Raw genomic sequence first — 6,389 nt, 5'->3', positions numbered from 1 at the left:
AGATCTGTGTTGGAAGAAGTGCAGCCAGAGTGCTCCTTGGAGGCCAAGATGGCCAAACTTCGTCTCTCATACTTCAGACATATTGTCAGGAGGGACCAATCGCTGGGCAAGGATATCATGTTTGGTAAGGTCAGAGAAAAAAAGGAAGACCCCCAGGGAGCTGGATTGGCAAAGTGGCAGCATTGATGCGCTCAAGTGTGGCAACAATTGTGAGATTGGCCCAGGACCAGGAAGTGTTTCATTCTGTTGTACATAGAGTTGTTATGAGTTGGTACCAACTTGATGGCACCTAACAACAACAACAACAACAACAACAATGGGATAATGAAACTAAGTGTTGGTGAGGATGTGGAGAACCTGGGACTCTCATGCATTCTTGATGGGATTGTAAAATGGTTCAGATGCTATGAAAAAAACAGTTTAGTAGCTCTTCACAAATATAAATACAGAATTACAATATGACCCAGCAATTACACTAAAAAAATATACCCAGGAGAATTGAAAACAATTGTTCAAATAAAAATTTGTGCATGCATGTTTACAGCATCATTTCTGTAATAGTCCCCAAATGGGAACAATATAAATATCTGTCAACTGATGAATGGATAAAACAAATTGAGGTATGTCTATGTAATGGAATATTATTGAGACATAAAAATGAATGGAGTATTAAAGCATGCTTCAAAGCACTGACGTCACTGACAAAGAACAAGGCACCAGGAATAGAGGGAATACAAATCCAAATCGTTCAACAAACTGAAGCAGCACTGGAGGCACTCACTCATCTATGTCAAGAAATTTGGAAGACAACTAAACAGCCAACTAACTGGAAGAGATCCGTATTTGCGACCCATCTGAATGTGGAAATCATCAGACAATATCATTGATAACCCATGCGAGTAAAGTTTTACTATAGGTAATACAGAAACAGCTGCAACCATCCATTGCCAGACAGAACTCCCAGAGGTTCAAGTTGGATTCAGAAGAGGATGTGGAACAAAGGATATCATTGCTGACGTCAGATGGATCTTGGCTGAAAGCAGAGAATACCAGAGAGATGTTCACCTCTGTTGTATTGACTACACAAAGGCTTTCAATTATATGGATTATGACAAACTATGGACAACATTGCAAAGTATGACACTTAATTGTACTCATGGGGAACCTGTACACAGACCAAGAGGAAGTTGTTGGAACAGAGCACGGGAACACCAAATGGTTTAAAATTAGGAAAAGTGTATACCACGGTTGTATTCTTTCAGCATACTTCTCAATCTGTATGCTGAGCAAATAATCTGAGAATCTGGATTATATGAAGAAGAATGTGGCATCAGGATTGGAAGAAGATTCATCAACAACCTATATGATGATACAATCTTGTTTGCTGAAAGCAAAGAGGACTTAAAATACTTACTGATGAAGATCAAAGACCACAGCCTATGTTCTGGGTTGCATCTCAATGTAAAGAAAACAAAAATCCTCACCACTGGACCAATAAACAACATCCATATAAATGGAGAGAAGATTGAAATTACCAAAGACTTCACTTTGCTCAGATAAACCATCAACACTCATGGAAGCAGCAGTCAAGAAATCAAACAACATATTGCATTAGGCAAATCTGCCCAACACCTCTTTAAAGGGTTGAAGAGCAAAGAGGTCAGTTTCAGGTCCAAGGTGCACCTAACCCAAAGCTATGGTATTTTCAATAATAATAGATATTTTCAATAACCTCATAGGCATGCAAAAGTTGGACAATGAATAAGGAAGACCATAGATGAATTGATACATTTGAGTTATGGTGCTGGAGGAGAATATTGAAAGTACCATGGACTGTTAGAACAAATAGATCTGTGTTGGAAGAAATAAAACAAGAGGGCTCCTTGGAAGTCAGGATGGCCAGACTTCATCGCTCATACTTCAGACATACTACCAGGAGGGACCAGTCACCAGAGAAAGATACCATGTTTGGTAAAGTGGAGGGTCAGAGAAAAAGAGGAAGACCCCCATAAGATGGACTGGCACCACGGTGGCAGCAATGGACCTGGGTGTAGCAATGACTGTGAGGTTGACCCAGGACCAGGCAATGTTGCATTCTGTTGTGCATAGGGTCTCTGTGAGTCGGTACCGACTTGATGGCACCTAACAACAACTATGATGCATGTTACAGGATGGATGAGTCTTGAAAACATGCTAAGTGAAATAAGCCAGACAGAAAAGGTCACATATTGTATGATTCTATTTATATGAAATATCCAGAACAAGCAAATCCATAGAACAGAAAGAAAACTAGTGGTTTCCAAAAGGGGGAAAGGAAGTAACTCCTTAATGGATATAAGGTTTCTATTTAGGGTGTTGAAAATATTCTGGAATTAGATATTGGTAATGGTTGCACATAGGAACTCTGATAGCGTAGTAGTTATGAATCAGGCTGCTAACCTCAAGGTCAGCAGTTTGAAACTACCAGCTGTTCCGTGGGAGAAAGATGAGGCGTTCTGCTCCCATAAAGATTGACAGCTTTGGAAACCCTATGTAGAGTCATATGACTTGGAACCGACTCCACGGTACTTAACAACAACAACAACAATGGTTGCACAACACTGTGAATGTACTAAGTCATTGAATTATATGTGCTTTAAAGAGGTTAAGGACTCCTGGTGTGGCACTGTAGGGTCAGCACTGGACTGCGAACCACAAGGTTGGTGGTTCAAATCCACCAGCTCTCCTCAGAAACCCTGTACAGGGTCACTATGAGTCAGAATAGACTGGACAGAATTTGAACAACAACAATAAAGAGGTTAAATGGTAAATTTTATGTCAATAAAAACTTACTAGGAGAAAATATAAGTTTATAATATTGACACAGGGCAAGTCTTTCTGAGCATAATATCAAAGGCAAAAACCAGAAATTACTGTTATTAAGTGCTGTCGAGTTGGTTCCAACTCATAGCAACCATAGTAGGGTTTTTGAAGCTTCAAATCTTCACAGAAGCAGAAAGCTTCATCTTTCTCCCGCTGAGTGGATGATGGGCTTGAACCACGGACCTGTGGTTCCCAGTCCAGTGCTTATCATATGGAACCATTGCACCCCTAGAAAAGAAATGACTACATAAAAAAATGAACAATGCATCCAAAAAAATAAGCAATTCAAATGATAAATGACAGAGAAAAAATATTCGCGACATATCTTTTATAATGAAAATTTGTAAAGGGCTAATAGACACTCTGGAGTCCTGGTGTGGCCCTATAGGATAAGCACTGGACTGCTCAGTGCAAGGTCGGCAGTTCAAGCCCACAAGTCACTCCTTGGAAATCCTATAGAGTGTTGCTATAAGTCAGAACTGACTCAATGGCACACAACAACAATACACATTCTAATAGAAAATGGTTAAACTAATAGAAACCCATTGTTGTTGCTGCTGTTAGGTGCCATCGAGTCGGTACCGACTCAGAGCAACCTTACGCACAGAAGAACGAAACACTGCCCAATCCTGGGTCAATCTCACTATTGTTGCCACGCTTGAGTCCATCGATGCTGCCACTTGGTCAATCCATCTCATTGGGAGTCTTCCTCTTTTTCTCTGACCCTCTACCTTACCAAACATGATATCCTTGTTTGGTAAGGATATCCAGCAAGTGGTCCTCCTGACAATATGTCCGAAGTATTAAAGACAAAGTTTGGCCATCTTGGCCTCCAAGGAGCACTCTGGCTGCACTTCTTCCAACACGGATCTGTTTGTTCTTTTGGCAGCCCATGGCACTTTCAATATTTTCCTCCAACATCATAACTCAAAAGCATCCTTATTCACTGTCCAGCTTCCGCATGTATATGAAGTTATTGAAAATACCATGGCTTGGGTCAGGCGCACCTTAGCCCTCAAGCTGATGTCTTTGCTCTTCAACACTTTAAAAAGGTCTTGTGCAGCAGATTTGCCTAATGCAATATGTCGTTTGATTTCTTGACTGCTGCTTCCGTGAGTGTTGATAGTTGATCCAAGAAGAATGAAGTCCTTGAAACTTCAATCTTTTCTCTGTTGATAAGAATGTTGTTTATTGGTCTAGTTGTGAGGATTTTTGTTTTATTGACATTGAGATGTAATCCATACCAAAGGCTGTGCTCTTTGATCTTCATCAGTAAATGTTTTAAGTCCTCTTCACTTTCAGTAAGCAAGGTTGTATCATCTGCATATCACAGGTTGTTAATGAGTCTTCATCCAATCCTGATGCCACCTTTTTCTTCATATAACCCAGTTTCTCAGATTATTTGCTCAGCACACAGTTTGAGTAAATATGGTGAAAGAATACAACCTTGTCGCACACCTTTCTTAATTTTAAACCATTCAGTGTTCCCATGTTCTGTTTGAACAACTGCTTCTTGGTTCAGGTACAGATGCCTCATGAGCACAATTAAGTGTTCCAGAATATTCATACTTCACAATGTTGTCCATAGCTTGTCATGATCCACACAATCAAAAGCCTTTGCTTGAAGTCCATAGATGGACCAAATTAGGAATCTTTCTGATTTATTACCAGGGTTGAAAAGGGACGTCATGAAATCAATTCAGATTATTTTATAGATAACCATCTAATAGATACTAATATGTTAGAAATATGAACTGAACTTCTAACTACAAAGTCAGCAGTTCAAACCTTCCAGTCACTTATCAGAAACCCTATACAGGGTCACTATGAGTTGGGGCCAACTGGACAGTACTTAGCAACAGCAGTAGCTGCAAAAAATGTTATTCTCTTTCCACCTTGTCCACTCAGGGGTGAGGCTTCTGCTCCTCCTTCGCGTCTTCCCCACCAGATCGCCCAGTGTGCTTACCACGGCTTTACTCACTGCGGCAGCTGGGCTCTTTGGAGCCAAGAAGGCATTCTGTCTTGTTCTTGCTGCCCAGCTTGCCAGTGCGTCCTCCATGAATTTGGAAGTCATACTGGCTGGTCTGATACCTAAGAAGCAGGCCAGATGAAGACCTTCAGTCAGCAACATGGCAAGGCAGCTGTGGGTCCAATCACTGTGGACACGATGCATTATGGCATGAGAAGCATGAAGGGACTAGCAGATAAACCATCAGTTCTTGATCCTAATGAGGGTATGTTTCCAAGGCTATATACCCCTGATTGCCAGAAACTGCTCCCCAAAGCTAAAGGGCTTATTTTGGCTGCTGGTAACTGGGCAGATCCCAACAGAGGAACAGGTATTATGGTTCTCAAAAGAGTGAGCAAAGAGGGCGGCTATGCCTTCCCATGTGGTCACTATGCTGGACAATTTTTTCACAAATTTACACCCCATGTTCCCCAGCTCAGCACAGCCATCATCGTCCTTAATAGTGAAAGTAATTTTGTCTGAGCACATACAGAGGGTATCAATCAAGCCAAGTACTGGGAGTTGATTTACAAAGACAGTATGGATCTGATTGCAAAGCTATCTTGTGCTGCAGCAAAGATTTACCGGAACCTTTACCAGGAGGGCAGCAGTATTGGAGTCACTGACACTACACTGGACTGGCCCCACAATTTCACCAACATGTTAGGCTATACTGATGTTCAGTTCACTGAACTCAAGTCATTGTACCTCACCATCCACAGTGACCATGAGGATGGCAAAGTAAGTACCCATACCAGTCATTTGGTGGGCAGTGCCCTTTCAAACCCATAACTGACCTTTGCAGACACCATGAGCAGGGTTCCTACACGGGTTGGCAAGTCAGAAAGTTCTTGTCTGGCTGAAGCAACTACAGAAGGAAGTTGGTAAAGATGTTGTCAGATAAGAAGTGACAAGACTCTTTCTGGAACACACTCAGCTCAGGTTGTCCCAGATGATGTATGGTCATGCAGTACTGAGGAAGACTGATCCAAGATATACCTGTTCTGAAACACCTGCCTAAGGATCCCATGTTTAAGCTGGTTGCTTGGCTGTATAAGATTGTGCCCAATGTCCTCTTAGAGCAGGGGAAAGCCAAGAATTTCTGGTCCAATACAGATGCTCACAGTACTATGCATGACAGAGATGAATTACTACACAGTTCTGTTTAGACTGTCACAAACACTGGGAATACTGGCACAGCTCATCTGGAGCTGAATCCTAAGCTTCCCTCTAGAAAGACCCAAATCCATGAGTACAGATGAGCTGATAAAGTTCGTGGATTCTAAGTCAGGGGAAAACTGGGGCCTGGGGAAAAGTGACTACCAGAAAATGAGGAAACTTAAAAAAAAAAAAAAAAAAAGGATACTCTTTATTTGAGGGGGCCTTTAAAGATTTAAGATTAAATTGTATCTGAGACACTGAAAAGAAGTTTGAAGTTAAATGTAAATGAAGACTTTAAAAAATAATGATCCTTTTCTTGCTTTAGTAGATTGTGGTAAGCATGACTATTATGATTTTT

The 6,389-nt window shown here is 41.2% G+C and overlaps 1 pseudogene; it reads left to right on the top strand.

Moving 5' to 3' along the window:
- Positions 1 to 6,247, top strand: part of LOC102833311 — a 15,545-nt pseudogene extending 9,298 nt beyond the window's left edge.
- Positions 6,248 to 6,389: the final 142 nt, after the last annotated feature.

The sequence above is a fragment of the Chrysochloris asiatica genome, unplaced genomic scaffold (assembly GCF_000296735.1).
Source record: "Chrysochloris asiatica unplaced genomic scaffold, ChrAsi1.0 scaffold00003, whole genome shotgun sequence".
NCBI classification, from domain to species: Eukaryota; Metazoa; Chordata; class Mammalia; order Afrosoricida; family Chrysochloridae; genus Chrysochloris; species Chrysochloris asiatica.
The sequence above is the reverse complement of the archived record's forward strand: the minus strand, read 5'-3'. Positions and strand labels throughout refer to the sequence as shown.